This window comes from Macrobrachium nipponense, chromosome 37, assembly GCF_015104395.2.
Source record: "Macrobrachium nipponense isolate FS-2020 chromosome 37, ASM1510439v2, whole genome shotgun sequence".
Classification (NCBI taxonomy): domain Eukaryota; kingdom Metazoa; phylum Arthropoda; class Malacostraca; order Decapoda; family Palaemonidae; genus Macrobrachium; species Macrobrachium nipponense.
The window spans coordinates 30,105,725-30,123,499 of record NC_061097.1 but is presented as its reverse complement, the minus strand read 5'-3'; positions in this window follow the sequence as shown (position 1 = coordinate 30,123,499).

Below are 17,775 nucleotides of genomic sequence, written 5' to 3'. Positions count from 1 at the left end.
GAGTTCGGATCTCTTGATGAAGGCGGGGACGGGGACGGGGACGGGGATAGGGTTTCCTTAATTTTAGACACCTAAGAATCGGTCCGACTCGTTAACGAAAATTGATATCAATTACCAATCATTCTAAAATTAAAAATATAAAATTGACTAAGAACAAGGTCGACGGAGAGCATCAAGGAAATGAAAATAGAATGAAACGGTAATGAAATCACCTCACAGGAAATGATCAGCATATCAACAGGTGTAATTATTCCTATTATAATTTTGGAAGCGATTCTTTAATGGATCGATCACATAACAGATTCCTAATCACATGACTACCTTTAGAATAAAAATCATAATTTCTTTCCTTAAATATACTGAAGCAAAATCTCGTATCAAAATATGACGGTCGATATTTTATAAAAGTGTGCATATTTGACGAGTATACTAATGACAGATTTTACGTTTGAATATCAACTCATGTTTTTACAGGCTTTATTTTTCCACAGACCTGATGACTTGCAGCGTTTCGGTAACTAATCAAATAACTTCAAGATCATTCCGGCTCTCTCTCTCCTCTCTCTCTCTCTCTCTCTCTCGCTCTCTCTCTCCACACGCACAATATATATATTAATATATATATATATATATATATATATTTAATATATATTTATATTTATATATATATATATATGTGTGTGTGTGTATTATATATATAAATATATATATGTTTACATATATACATATAGATATCAGCATAAACCTTATATTACACAACTAATTTCTAAAATGACACTGAATCACAATACAATTCAAACTAAAACATGCAGAGATTCGCACAAGTGTCGACGTCCTCCAAACGAGTCAACATCATCTCCGAATATTCCCGAAACATAATATCCCTTCGTTCAGTAGATAAGAAGGTTCATGGCGGCTAAGAACAGAAGATTGGCTGGATCCAATTAGGAAGATTAGGTTAGTCTGTGAATACAGGTGTTCTTCTCCTTCTCCGCCCTTCTTTGGTCCTTCGCTCGCTCGACTCAAAAGGGGATTGAGAAGAACGTGGGGAGATTAGCAGTAGGTTGCTGAGAGAGATTTCTGCAGGAGATTTAATTCACTTTTTATTACACTTTTTTCATCACTAAGACTTAAAAGTACTAGAGAGAGAGAGAGAGAGAGAGAGAGAGAGAGAGAGAGAGAGAGAGAGAGAGCGAGCAAACTTACAACTATTAACGCATTGGGGAGATTTTTCTGCTTACTTCACAAGTGTATATATAAGCATTTAAAAACATTAGAACACTCGATAATATATACCTCTTCTCCAATTTGGAAAAGTTCTCCAATATGTCGATTTCAACAAACACGAATTTATTATTTTCATTTTTCGTTTTACAAATTCTTTGCATTTCATGAATATCCAAAGAAGTGACACAATGGGGAAATCTGTAAATGAACACTAGATGAAGGGCAAAGCAGTGCATGAAATTCATTTCAGTTTTCTGTTAAAGGAAGCTATTGAGATGGCGTTGTTTGTCCGTCCGCACTTTTCTGTCCACCCTCCGATCTTAAAAACTCCTGAGGCTAGAGGGCTGCAAATCGGTATGTAGATTATGCGCCCTCTAATCATCAAACGTACCAAATTGCAGCCCTCTAACCTCTATAGTTTTTATTTTATTTAACGGTAAAGTTGGCCATGATCGTTTGTCGGGCTCTGCAACAACAAAGCCCACCACTGTCGTACGATAAATTCATGGGCTGTAGCTGAAACTTTCACTTTCATACAGTATTATAAGCTGCACAGGAAACTCGATTACGCCGAAGACACCTCGGATTATCATTTACTTGTTTTATTGAGTATCGTAACTGGGCGTCACTCTACAAATGATGAGGGAGGGGAAGAGTATTCAGGGGAATGAAGGCAGGACGGAGAATGCCAGAGGAATGAGTTTGGATTTTCGGTTCAGATGAAAAATTGTGAACCATTTGTGTAATTAAATTTTCCCTGCCAGGGCCAACAGCCCGTCTGGATTTCTGAGTGTTGCATTACATCACTCTTCAATAAAATCTACTTCCGATGAAGGGGAATGTGATCTATTCTGCCGCGGATTATTGAGTTCGGGTCTCATGATGAAGATGGAGACAAGGGGGGACTTTTATTTCCTTTTAGAAATCATCACAACGTTAGTTTATAAAATATATGTCAGTCCGAATTTAGGCTAATTTGTACAAAGGACCAGATATTTCGAAAGGCCGCATGATATGAATCTGACATTTCCTCATTTTTTACTCGAATGCTAACAAAATTACCAAGCAAATATAAACAGTGCTGAACAATGTTTCAAAATGTAAAAACACTGGAAATCGAGTATCGATTATAAAGTGACAATGGGCTGTTCGGTTTTAATTGAAAATTATTGAAACTGACAACGTTTTTAGGATGCGTTTCGTCTTGTATTTATGATTATCTCTGACATTTAAGTATTGTCCATTTTCTGGTACGGTTAGGAAAATCCCACATAACCACTTATTACACACACACGTGCTTATATATTATTATATATATATTATATATTATATTATCTATAATATTATATTATATATATAAATTTATATATATTATATATATATATATATATATATATATATATATATATATACTATATATATATAGATATATATATATATCTAATATAATATATATATATATATTATATACATATATATGTGAGTCCTAGGTTATAATTATGATATATTTTAATAGCATAATGTGATGCGCTGTGACCTTTTTGGAATGTGGAGAACAGAGCCGAAGCAACGACCCGGAGAAAAGCTGATAAATGATTTCTGTGATGGCGTGATATGAAACTGCATAGTTAGGCGAGTCAATGTTCATCAGTTCATGGGCTCTTTTCAAAGTGCATTTGGGAAACTGGCATTCGTATGTGCGTGTGCGCCTCTTCTATTCATAATGTATCCCTAGCCAAGTCTATAGAAAGACTTGCACAGAGATTCGAGGGAGGAAGGCAAAGCCACGATGGCGGATGCCAAAGAGTTTTATTTATCAGTGAGTGAGATATTCCGGCTGCAATGGTCAGTGTTAAATTACTTTAGCCAAAGGAATGGCTTGTTTCACATTGTAGAATATTTAATCTTTAACTTTGTCTTTAAACTTATGTGTGTTTCTCGTGTCTTTGAAACGGACGATTCTGGCAAGGGTATTGACTGGCAAAGGGGGACCTAGAGTCCTAGAGGGACATAGAGTCCCTGATGGGAGACACAATTGGTGTGACAAATTACTGTTTTAGACATTTTAATGTTGGGGTGTTAACTGAGTTAAGTTAGTCAGTGAGACTTGAATTATTATCTTTCCATTGTTAAATAAATAGTTATTTTTTATAACTTTGACTCTCATTTTGATTACCTGTTAGAATGGAGAGAGCGAGAGAGAGATTGCGAGAGAGAGAGAGAGAGGTCGCGAGCCGTTGGTCGTTTGGAAAGAGAGAGAGAGATTGTGTGTCGGGTTGCCTGATGCTCGGGGTTCCACGTTTACCAAATAAAAACGAGATTAATATCCCGTTAACAGGTGGTGGCGAGCGGTATAAGAGGTTTGTTTTTATGCCTGGGTACGCTAATGAAGAGACAGGTGACCAGTTATACATAGAGGGGTTATGGCTTAGCGATAGTTTTCGAATGACAAAGCCTTGTGAGATTGTGGAAAATTGTTAAATTGTTAAGATTTCAGTTGCTGAGTGAAAGGGGTAGAAAAATATCCGTCCGTGAGGATGTGGTGCTAGGGAGAGAATTGAACTGAACTCAGCATTTTTCCCAGGCATTCTGCCTAGAAGCAGAAGTGGTGAGTGTTAAAGAACATTTTTTTGGGGAGGGTTTTTTCAGTGTAATGGGACTGGTTTAAAATACCACATTTTTTTTCCCCATAGTACCAGAAAGTGACGAGTTTTCTTTATTGGCGCGTGTTTAGAATAGACGCATTCGTCTTTGTTTAAACTATAAGTGTGTATAAAATTTTTTTCATGCATGTGAACTGTGCTTGTATTGCATATGTGGCTTGGATACAGAGCGCCAACCCATTCTTCTGGGCTCAGCAAATTTCTGCTAACGAATGTAGAAGGGCATTGCATGGGAGGGTACTGCTACTACTACTGGTGTATACCTAGGGGGTCCTCAGACATTGTTCAGGGAGGAGTGTCAATGCCCGGTGGAGGGTGAAACTTTTTTTTCTCAGTGTGGGTGAACTCCTTCCTTTTTTTTCTTTGTCGGGGTGTTGAGAGACAAATTTGCCCCTGAAAATGATTTTCCAATGCCAAGACATCAGCTGATTGATTAGTTGATGAAGTGAAATGCCCGTAGGGTTTTTTTTAGAAAAGAGATTTTCTTTCTCTTGGATAAAGAGAAAGGAACTGAAATGCATTGTATGGGTGTGGATTTTCCTTATGCTTTGGAAGACACAGATATAATGGGGACACAGATTATTATTATTTTTTTATTGTGTTGGAGGGATTACTTTGAAATGCCGATGAGTGGTGTTGCATCTGGTGTTGATTGATATCATGGGGTTTGGCAATACTGGTGTATGCTATTTGAATTGCACCCTTTCTTGAGATCTTTGCATGGGGATTTATTACTATGGAGAAGTAATTATTATTATTATTATTATTTATTATTATTATTATTATTATTATTATTATTAGCGTGAATACATCTGACACAGACCATTGCACTCAGCGATCCCGTCCCGAAGATGGCCAAACGAGGTGGCCGAAACATGTAGACGCCTTGAAAACCAGAAAAGAAGAAATAACAAGAAATACCGGATAGACCCCTGACGACTACGGCCTGTTCCCGACCTACGAAACCCACCTGTATACCTGTTGACGACCCCAGCCTGTCCCTGATAACCAGTTTTGCTTTTGATAACACCAGCCCGCCCGAAATTTCCGTTGACGACCTACAGCACGATGAACATTGGACAGCTGCTTTATAATACCAGCGTGCCAGAAAGGAAAATCATAAGGAGAATTGAAAGAATATTATTATTATTATTATTATTATTATTATTATTATTATTATTATTATTATTAATAATTAGTATCATTGCTTGAGATATTTTACAGGAGGGTTGCTTAAGTATAATTATCATTATGGGGGACTTGTTTTACGAGAGATTTGAGATATTTCATGGGAGATTATTTTATAATTATTACAGATAATTATATCATGGAGAATTATTGCAATGAATTATTGGGAGAAGTTTTGGGGTTAATTATTTGTTGAGTTTTTGTAACTTTGGAGAATATTTCGGTAATTCATGAGTGATGAGTTTTGCTGAATTGTGTTGAATCTTGCTGAACTTTTGGTGAATGGATAAGCATTAACATTGGTGATGTTTTTTTTATACTAATACTAGTGGTTTTGATGATAGCAATTTTTTGTGATTCTGCTGATAATGATATATCTGATACTGATTTTTTTTATTTTTACTAATACATGGGTGCTGTAATGCTATCAAGGGTGGTGAAATCTTTTTTGAATTTGGGAGGAACTAACGACACATTATTTTTGTTTTTCTTTTTTATGAGTTCAGCAGATAATTGCTTGCCATACATGAGTTACGGGAGATAGTTAACAATGCCGTTGATTTTTCTTTTCTCCTTTTTTTTGGAAGTTAGCCATTGCTGACACAAGTTTTTTTTTATCATGGGTGAATTTGAATTTGAATTTATTTTTTCTCTCCAGTTGTGTGAATATTTTTTTAATGTCTCAGTTCGTGACTTAGAGTCGTTATTCGGGAATGTGTGTGTATTTTCAGCTATTTGATGCGGCAGAGAAATATATGGGAGAATTTTTGCATTTTGTTTTAATGCATACGTAATGGCACTACATTTTTTCTCTGGATATTTATGTTCCAGAAATTGTGAGTTTCTTGTGCAATACCTTTGTGTATTTGTGACAACTTTGCCATAGATAGGAAACTTGGCTAAGTTCTCTAGTGGCCTATGTCGTAGCACATATGGAGAAGTCTTTGCTTAGACACTTTGAATTTGGAGTTTTGTTATAAGGAGTTGTGGCACATCGGTGATTTTTTCTAGAATTTCCTAGACACTTTTATTTGCCGAATTTTTGCCCTTTTTCAGCAGTTATGCTTAACAGAGAGTTTATAGTTTTTTTACTATAACATTGAGTTATTCTCTGGAGAATTGGAGATATATTATTTTGGAGATATATTATTTTGGAGATATAATTGGAGATATATTATTTTGGAGTTATAATTTGAGATATAATATATTGGAGATATATTTTTGGCCATTTGATATTTGCCAATGGTGGTGAGAGCTATGTTTAGTTCAATTATTTTGCAGCCATCTTTGTTGCAAATGGAGACACATTTTTGAGGAGATATATGGGGCAACATTTGTGAGTGTGTGAGCTGGATGCTTTGAGTGCACATTTTTTTGGAGATGGGATTTAATTTTTTTTTATATTCTCGCTTGGAGATATATTTTTTGGAGCCTTGTTTTATTCCACATGGAGTTATTGGTGAAATAGAGGTAAATATTTTTTATTTGCCGAAACAGAGGTGAATATTTTTTATTCCTGGAGTGGTGGTTTTTTATTAACATGTGGCTATCGGAGAAATAAGAGTGATTATGGTGTGGTTGTGGTTACTAATTACATGGAGGGAATATTTTATCACCGGAGTGGTTTTATTATTAATATGGTGAAATATATGGAGGTGGAATTAATCTTTGGCTGGTGACCCTTTTTTGTGGTTATGGAGTTTTTTTTCGAGCCAAGAGAAGATTTCTGTGGTTCTTTCTTTTTGGTTTCATGACTATTTGGAGGCGAGTGGCATTACTGCATTGTAGTCCTATGGAGATGTGCATTTTTTATGTTCACAAGTGTTTTATTTTTGGAGGCATATAATTGCTGCATTACAAGTTTACCTTAGTTTTTTTATCCCGAATAGGCGATAATTTTTACATGATTGGGCAGTGTCATGTTGAATGTTAAGTCTTCGAGACAAATTTTTGAACACATTAGTCATATCCAGGAGTTAATTTAGTAAATGTGCTTACTTCGTGTCAGTTAGACGTTTTTCTTGAGAATCATGAGGTTCCAAACTTGCGAGTCTGACTAGACATTTTTTATGCTGCAATCGAGCATACGTGTCCGCAGGTGGATTTTTCTGCTGACAACCGCTGCGATGAGTCCGGTGTGTGCTGACTCTTTTCCTCTGATGGTGATTGCTCAGAGTTTTGCAATATCTGGGAATGTTGACAATAGCATTTCACGAAAGCGCATGGGTGAGAGTTTGCTTTCTGGCCGTGTCGGTTGATGAAAGTTGCGATGTCAAAAATTTCGTAACTATACATGGGGCATTTCTTGGGGAAAAATGCGGGGATTATATATATCATGCATATATTATGCGTTTTGTGATGGGGGAAGTTTACTTGTGATTATCTTTTTTTATTTTTCTTCCTTTTCCTATGAGAGATGTAATTGGGGTTGAGTTTTAAATAGCATTTCTTTTTGGACGGGAGATGTAATTTATCAGGGTTGAGATTTATATAAATGGGAGTTTGACATTAAGTCTCATTGTAATTAATTATATGAGCAGTAAAGGGGTTTTTGCTATTAAAACATTGGAGATTTTTACTGATTTTGTGAGTTGCTGTAATATCACAGCTTGAGATAACATTTTTGGGTCTGGGCTTGTTACGTGATTTTTTTTTCCTTGGGTTCATTGTCTTTTTTTTTTTCTTTTTTTTTTTTTTCTTTTTTTTTACTTATGATAACATTCAAGTTTGAGAATGTGAGTGCAGAAGTCTGTGGAGTTGCTGTGAGTTTTTGGATTGTGTGTGCTGATGTGTGAGTTTGGAGAATTGAGTTAGAAAACTTGATATTTTTTTTTCTTTGCGAGTTGTGATAATGACTTATGATGTAGTGGTCATATTAAATGGAGTTAATTGGGAGATGCTCAGTTAGTATTTCTGAGTTTTTGAGGTCATTGTTTGATAGAAGTAGTATGTCTGGGGTTAATTTTCTTTGATTGACCGATGACTTGACTGACATACTAACACACCAAAAAAGTCGTTCCCCGACGCTAGCAAGACGTCCATCAGCCGTGCAGAGAGGTTGCTGTCGTTTATCCAGGGTGATTACGAGAGTCTACAAGTTCTACAGCACTTTTGGGGATCTACAAAGCCGTTAGAAGTTACAGTTAGGGAGGCCGTTCGCCTTTCTACAGCCTGCTACAGTCTGTTCTGGAAGTTGCAGACAAAGAGGGATATTCAAGAATCCAAGATGAGAGAAAATTCTAGTGTTATTGGAGATGAAGCGTGATAGACTTTACTTTGTGCTGCCATATAATAGCATAATGTGATGCGCTATGACCTTTTTGGAATGTGGAGAACAGAGCCGAAGCAACGACTCGAGAAAAGCTGATAAATGATTTCTGTGATGGCGTGATATGAAACTGCATAGTTAGGCGAGTCAATGTTCATCAGTTCATGGGCTCTTTTCAAAGTGCCTTTGGGAAACTGGTTGTAGCCAGTAATATGAGGCGTTGTCGAAGTGTGCATTCGTATGTGCATGTGCGCCTCTTCTATTCATAATGTATCACTAGTCAAGTCTATGGAAAGACTTGCACAGAGATTCGTGGGAGGAAGGCTAAGCCACGATGGCGGATGCCAAAGAGTTTTATTTATCAGTGAGTGAGATATTCCGGCTGCAATGGTGAGTGTTAAATTACTTTAGCCAAAGGAATGGCTTGTTTCACATTGTAGAATATTTAATCTTTAACTTTGTCTTTAAACTTATGTGTGCTAACGAGTGTGTTTCTCGTGTCTTTGAAACAGACGATTCTGGCAAGGGAATTGACTGGCAAAGGGGGACATAGAGTCCTAGAGGGACAGAGAGTCCCAGATGGGAGAGACAATTGGTGTGACAAATTACTGTTTTAGACATTTTAATGTTGGGGGGTTAACTGAGTTAAGTTAGTCAGTGAGACTTGAATTATTATCTTTCCATTGTTAAATAAATAGTTATTTTTTTTAACTTTGACTCTCATTTTGATTACCTGTTAGAATGGAGAGAAAGAGGTGGAGAGAGAGAGAGATTGCGAGAGAGAAGAGAGAGAGAGGGATTCGTTTGGAGAGAGAGGAGGGAGAGAGAGAGAGAGAGAAGAGAGAGAGAGAAGGGAGAAGAAGAGAGAGAGGTCGCGAACCGTTGGTCGTTTGGAAAGAGAGAGAGAGATTGTGTGTCGGGTTGCCTGACGCTCGGGGTTCCACGTTTACCAAACAAAAACGAGTTTAATATCCCCTTAACACACACACACACACACACACACACACACACACACACACATATATATATATATATATATATATATATATATATATATATATAATATATCCGTTACAGATATCGATATATAAGCGGGTCAAAATGCAGGCAATGTATATGCTATGTAAAGCAGGCGTAGGACGTGCCCAGAAAGCCAAGGAAGTGAGTCTGGCAGCATAAAAAAACGTCGGTGGAAGGAAGTCGACGGAAGATCGTTTCCCCTTTCGCTTTCCTCTCTTTCCTTTGACACTTCCTTCCTTCGGTAAAAGTCCGCAGGCTCATGTTTTTCCTTTCTTCCTTCCGTTCATTCCTTTCCTTCTTTCTTCCCTTCCATCTCGTTTTTCGTCTCGTTTGCAGAAAGGTCTCGGCAGGATGCTTTAGTTGTTGCTGTTGCTAATGGATGTTGCTTTAAAGAGTTGCATCAGGGAACTGGAGGGTGTTTTCAGTTTATTTATTACTCTATTGATTTACAAAGAGTCATTCTTCACTGTTTCAGGGGAATTTAAGTTTTTCGTGTTTATACTGCATAAATCAACATAAATTAACATTTATACGCGGACTATACTTTATTGCTCTGTTTTTTTCTTTTTTCTTTTTATATTTTCTGTTTTTCTGGTGTTGGATTTAAATTAAGCGAAGGACAAATTCTACTGCGAAAATATTCTATTGAAAGTAGTGGAATATATCTATGAGTCCTGGAAAGAACGAACGTGTTTTTGGGCAGATTTTTTTATGTCGCTGTTGATTTTGTTAAAATATACTTTTCCAGTGAATTAAAATGGAATTTTATACATACATACAGAGGTAATTCATATATATATATATATCATATATATATATATATATATATATATATATATATATATATATATATATATATATATATGTTCCCTCGCTCGTGGTAAAATAAAAAAAGAAATTTATTTTATAAATCTCAATTCGGTTATATTTATTTGAAGCGTGATATTAGAATAAACCAGCCTTTTAAACATCCAGTTGATAATTTCTTACTGTTTTCACAGTAATTGATAGCTGCTCTGTTATTCGGGGACTATCTTATAGAATTTAATATACTGGCGATTTCATGCATGAATCATTTAGTACTTTCCGGAGTTTTAGTTTTTTTATCTATTTTTTTCCTGACTTATCTCAATGTATAATTGTTCTTAATTGGTTGTATGGTAGTAGAAGAGGGATTTTGTGTTATATGTTCCTCTGCTCTTGTTGTCGTTATAGTTTGCTACTCTTAATACACTATAATCAAGTATGAAGTTATTTTAATTTTTTTACGCTATTTGTAAATGCCTTCTAATTCATCATCAGTATATTCAAGGCTACCTACACCTAATGAGCTAGTTCTTCGCTGGACGAGTGGTTTTCGCGCCGGGCTGCCAATCCGGTGGTCCGAAGTTCGAATCCCGGCTCGGCCAACGCGGAATCAAAGGAATTTATTTCTGGTGATAGAAGTTCATTTCTCGATATAGTGTGGTTCGGATCCCACAATAAGCTGTAGGTCCCGTTGCTAGGTGACCAATTGGATCCTAGTCACGTAAAAATATCTCAACCTTCGGGCCAGCCCCAGGAGAGCTGTTAATCAGCTCAGGGGTCTGGTAAAACTAAGATATACTTAACTTAACCTAATGAGCTTCAAAATATGGATATGAAAACCGATTTTTGTACGTTACTGTTGCGGACGGGAAGACGTCTACATAAGAAGATATATTGGTAGGATTTCTGTAACTAATTACAAGTCACTACTGTAATTCCGTCTATGTTTTCGCCAACCTCTGTCATTCTTCATTCCCATTGTGAATATTATTATCGGTGCCGCCCTTTCATTTAATCTGCCAGGTTACTATATGTTACATCGCCAAAGTAATTTGACTTAATAGTATGTTGTCTCAAAAAAAAAAAAAAATGCCGACGCAGTCGAGTTCTCTGCACAGCGTATAACCAAGGCCACCGAAAAATAGATCTATCTTTCGGTGGTCTCGGTATAATGCTGTATGAGCAGTAGCCCATGAAACTTTAACCACGGTACATTGGTGACATGTACTATATCGTTTCCAGACGCACCATTATGGCTAAATTTACCTTTAAATAAAATAAATTAAAAAACATATCGAGACTAAAGAGCTGTGATGTGGTGTGTTTTTAAGATCTGAGGACGGACAGAAAAAGTGCGGACGGACAGACAAAGCCTTTTTAATAGTTTTCTTTTACAGAAAACAAAAAAATCCGCTCTGCAGATACTGAAAAGCGAGAACGTGGCATTTTCTTAACCGTACCAGAAATTGGACAATACTTAAATGTCAGAAATAATCATATAAGGAATACGTAACACATCCGACGCAATGTTAAACCGAACAGGCCATTCGGCACTTTATAACAGGTACCCCATTTAAAGTGTTTTTATATTTTGAGACATTGCTTTGCTCTGTTTTCATTTGCTTGGTAATTTTGTCAGTGTTCTAATAAAAAATAAAAGTCAAATTCATATCATGTGACGTTCCGAAATAACAGGTCTTTGTACAAATTATCGACAAGTCGGACTGAGATATATATATATATATGTATATATATATATATATATATATATATATATATATATATATATATATATATATGAGTTTGGATTTTCGGTTCAGGTGAAAAATTGTGAACCATTTGTGTAAATAAATTTTCCCTCCCAGGGCCAATAGCCCGTCTGGATTTCTGAGCGTTGCATTACATCACTCTTCAATAAAATCTGGTTTTCGATGAAGGGGAATGTGATCTATTCTGCCGCCGCTTACTGAGTTCGGGTCTCATGATGAAGACGGAGACGAGGGGGGACTTTTGTTTCTTTTTAATAATCAATCCTTTATTTTATATATATATATATATATATATATATATATATAGATAGGATTATATATATAAAGATTATTATTAAAAAGAAACAAAAGTCCCCCCCGTTCAACAAAAAAAAGTCTCCGTCTTCATCATGAGACCCGAACTCAGTAAGCCGTGGCAGAATAGATCACATTCCCCTTCATCGAAACCAGATTTTATTGAAGAGTGATGTAATGCAACGCTCAGAAATCCAGACGGGCTATTGGGCCCATGGGAGGGAAAATTTATTTACACAAATGGTTCACAATTTTTCACCTGAACCGAAAATCCAAACTCATTCCTCTGGCGTTCTCCGTCCTGCCTTCATTCCCCTGAATACTCTTTCCCTCCCTCATCATTTGTGGTGTGACGCCAAGTTGCGATACTCAGTAAAACAAGTAAAAGATATGCCGAGGCTTCTTCGGCGTAATCGAGTGTTCTGTGCAGCGTATAATGCTGTATGAAAGTGAAAGTCTCAGTCACAGCCCATGAAACTATTACACGGCCGTGGTGGCCTGTGTTTTTGCGGAGCCAGACTCACGATCATGGCCAACTTTAACCTAAAATAAAAAAAAACACTACTGAGGTTAGGGGGCTGCAATTTGGGACGTTCGATGGTTAGAGGGTGGATGATCAACATACCGATTTTCAGCCCTCTAGCCTCAGGAGTTTTTAAAATCTGAGGGCGGACAGAAAAAGTGCGGACGGGCAGGCAACGCCATCTCAATACCTTCCTTTAACAGAAAACTGAAACGGATTTCATGCACTGCTCTGCCCTTCATCTAGTGTTTGTTTACAGAATTCCCCATAGTGTCACTTCTTTAGGTTATTCATGAAATGCAAAGAAGTTGTGACACGGAAAAAGAAAATAATAAATTCGTTTGGGTTGAAATCGACATATTGGAGCACTTCTCCAAGTTGGATGGTGTAGATAAAGAAATGAAGAGGTATATTATCGGGTGGTTTTTATGTTTTTAAATGCTTATATATTCACTTGGGAAGTAAGCAGAAAAATTTCCCCAATTCGTTAATAGTTGTTAGTTTGTTCAATCTCTCTCTCTCTCTCTCTCTCTCTCTCTCTCTCTCTCTCTCTCTCTCTCTCTAATATTTTTTAGTCCCAGTAATGGAAAAAGTGTAATAAGAAGTGAATTAAATCTCCTGCAGAAATCTCTCTCAGCAACCTACTGCTAATCTTCCCACGTTCTTCTCAATCCCCTTTTGAGCCGAGCGAGAGCAGGACCAAAGAAGGGCAAAGAAGAAGAAGAACACCTGTATTCACAGACCAACCTAATCTTCTGTTCTTAGCCGCCATGAACCTTCTTGTCTACTGAGCGAAGGGATATTATGTTTCGGGAATAATCGGAGATGATGTTGACTCGCTTGGAGGACGTCGACACTTGTGCGAATCTGCATGTTTTAGTTTGAACTGTATTGTGATTCAGTGTCATTTTAGAAAAGAGTTGTGTAATATAAGGTTTATGCTGATATGTATATCTATATAAAAGTGTATATCACACACACACACACACACACACACACACACACACACACACACATATATATATATATATATATATATATATATATATTATATATATATATATATATATATATATATATATATATATAGTCTCAGTATTGGGCGGCTACTTGGAATCTTAGCTTGATGATGAATAATAGTGCCAAGACTAGGAAGAACATTCTTTAATATTACGAGCTTTCGAGGTTTATTTAAAACCTCATCTTCAGGCTGAAAAAATGACAAGGATGAGAAATCACTAAAATTTACATTAAAATGAATTGTCTGATTTAAAAGCTTCAGTAAAAACATAAAATAAAACGAACATCACATACAAACTAAAAATTAAAATTACGACGAAAAAAAAACTAAAACAAAACGCAAGTCATACAAAAACAGTAATAAAAATGAAAATAATATGAAAGGTAAGACAAAAAACTACACTCAAAAATAAAATGGCTAACGACCCACCTTTGATGGTACCTACTATGAAACTATATGATAGCTAGTTGAATACCGGACGAGTTGTTGTTCAATTCCGGTTTCATTTTCTTAATAAACAGCGACTCTGAAATTAAAAGGTCCAGTCTAGAGGCAAAAGACAGTACTCTAAAATCTAGGTGAGTGAAGGATGGTCCTGTGCTAAAGTGTGATCCCTTATGGCAGAAAATGGTGGTTTAGAAAGAGGAAACCTAGTTCTAACGGAAAGACCTCTGTGTTCCAAAATTCTGTGTCTAAGCCAGCAGGAACTGGATCCCACGTATCGCAGACCACACTGCGAACAGGTAAACAAGTAAACGACACTCGAATTAAGGTCCGTAGGAAGAGCAGGCTTCTCCCTCAAAAGTGATCCTACAGTAAAAGGGTAGTAAAACAAATCTGAAACTAATTTGAGGAAAACTATGCTTAAGTATTTCTTGCAACTTTTTTCGTCCAATAGCTATATATATATATACATCTATATATATATATATATATGTATATAGATATATATATATATATATATACATATATATATATATATATATAGTATATATATATATATATATATGAATATATATATATATATATATATATATATATATATATATATATATATAATATGTATATATATATGTATATATATGTAATATATATATAGATATTATATATATATATATTATATATATATATATGTATATATATATATATATATATATATATATATATATATATATATATATATATCTAATAAAGGAGCCCATAAAAACACCAAAATAGAGAAAAAGTACAAAAAGTACAGTACTTTTTCTCTATTTTGGTGTTTTTATGGGCTCCTTTTATTAGATGGAACTCTGTTGTTACAGAACATTTATACCAGTCATATATATATATATGTATAGTATATATATGTATATATATATATATATATATATATATATATATATATATATATATATATATATATATATATATATATATATATATATATGTATGTATGTATGTATTATGTATGTATATATACACTATATATATTTACATACATAAAATACATATAAGTGCGTATGGAGAGAGAGAGAGAGAGAGAGCCGGAATGTTACCAAAACATTGCAAGTCATCAGCAGGTCTGTGAAAAAAATAAAAAGACGGTAAAAAATGAGTCGATATTCGAAAGTAAAATCTGTCATTAGTAAACTCGTGAAATATGCACACTTCATAAAATACCAATCGTCATATTTTGATACACGATTCTGCGCCGGTATAGTAAGGGAAAGAAATGGTGATTTTCATTCTAAGGGTAGTCATGTGATTGGGAATCTGTTATGTGATCCATTAAAGAGTCGCTTTCAGAATAGAAATAATTATACCTGTTGATAATGCTGATCATTTCCTGTGAGGTGATTTCATTACTGTTTCATTCTACTTTCATTTCCTTGATGTCCTCCGTCGATCTTTTTCTTGGTCAATTTCATATTTATGATTTTGGAATAATTGGTAATTGATGTCAGTTTTCGTTAACGAGTCGGACCGATTGATAGGTGTCTAGGGTAAAGGAAACCCTCCCCATTACGCTCAGAAATCCCGGATAATCTATTGGTTCCGTGAGGGGAAATGGAATTACAAAAATCATTGACAACTTTTTTCATGAACGGAAAATCCAAACCCTTTTCGTCCTCCTACTCCTTCATGCCCGCATTCCCATAAATATTCATTTCCCTCTGTGGTCATTTGTGGTGTGACGCCAAGTTACGCAACTAAATAACAAATGAATTTCATGCGCTGACCCGCCCCTCAAAGTGGGTAACAATTTATCAAGGTTCCTTTGCAGATTTCCCCGGGTATTAATTTTTGGTTGTTTATGAAAAACAAAGAATCTTTACACGGAGAATAAAAACATGAGATTCGTGGGTGATAATAAAATGATATAACAGAGCTATCCCGACAAGTTGGAAGGGTGTAGATAAATGGATGAATAAACGAATACATTATCTTTTGTCTTAATATATTTTTAATTGGATAAGTATACATTCAATTCCCGAAGACCTTGACTCCCAATCGACGTACAAAGTCAGTCACTGGATTAATAGTCTGGTGGAACTATTTCCACCTTTCTGTGTCTAATTACTCCCAATTCATTCTCAGGACCTGGAGTCACTCTCTGCGGTTTGGTTGGCGAGGACTTCTCATTCCTACTCGAAAGGGAAAAAGAAAGTATGTGTGTCGTTGGCTTCATTCATAAGCAAATGCTTTGGTAAAGTCTTGCTTGAGGAAAGCTGCTGGGAAGGAATCTCTGGTAAATATTATTATTATTATTATTATTATTATTATTATTATTATTATTGTTGTTGTTGTTGTTGTTGTTGTTGTTGTTATATTTCTTAAAACGTTCTACGCCAGGTTTTTTAGGAAACCTCAAAATAATAATAATAATAATGATAATAATAATAATGATGTTCTAATGGGTCCACAATAATAAAATATGTTAAGAGTTCGTGTATTATTTAAAAAGTTTTAAATTTTTTTATTATTATTGTTGACCCATTCTAACATTATATATTCTCTCGTGATAGTTGTTCCCCAACTAGATATAATAATAATAATAATAATAATAATAATAATAATAATAATAATAATAATAATAATAATTAATAATTGAAAAAGAAACCCACAAATTCAAGTTTGTAACTTGTTTACTTCTAAGTATTTACATTTAGTTTTTACTCCACACTCGAGTACTTTCAGGCCCTTCTGTGGCCCATTCTCAAGAGATGTTGGGATGTTAGCCTGGGTCAAGGCCCAGCATCTTCTGGAACTTCTTCTCGTTGTGCTGTCATTTATGCGATGGCTGTTCTGGTTTTCTTGAGAAGTGCCACCCTCCCCTCTTGTCGCTCTGATATCCTGAGCTGATGGTCAATGGGATTCACCCTTGTGGTAAGGGTGTGGTCACCGTAAGTCTGTTTGGGCGAGGAACCTATCTCCAGGTCAGCAGGTCAATCTTAGCTTCTTTTAATATCAAAGCTCGCTTATGGGATCTTCTGAGGTAAAACCTTTGTTTCCTTCAATTACTTTGATCTCTCTGATAAGCGCACCTTCTACTACCCTCCTGTGACTAATTTTGTTGCTTTTGTATATAAGCCTACTGTTTTTGAAATCCATCCTATGGTCATTTTCCCAACAATGTCTAGCTATAGCACTCCCTGAGAGTTAAGCTGTACTGCCCTTCTATGTTCTTGGACTCTAGTCCTTATTCCCTACCTGATTCCCCCACATCTGTCTCCACAATTATGCAAATTGATTATGTATACCCCCGCTACATCATCTGTATTACTGTCTTCTCCTTCCAATTTATTTTACTACTTTGTTTTTTAAGGTATTATCAAAGGTATATACAAATTTATATTGATTTCTTTCATTTTTGAAGTGATTTGTTTCATTTTAGGCATAAAAGGGAGGGCAACTATTTTCTTGTTTTCTTTATTCCATGTACTCTCTACATTCGCTCTGTAAAATATTTTTCTAGCTTTGGTGAGTGCCCTTTTTCTGAACCATTCCGGGTA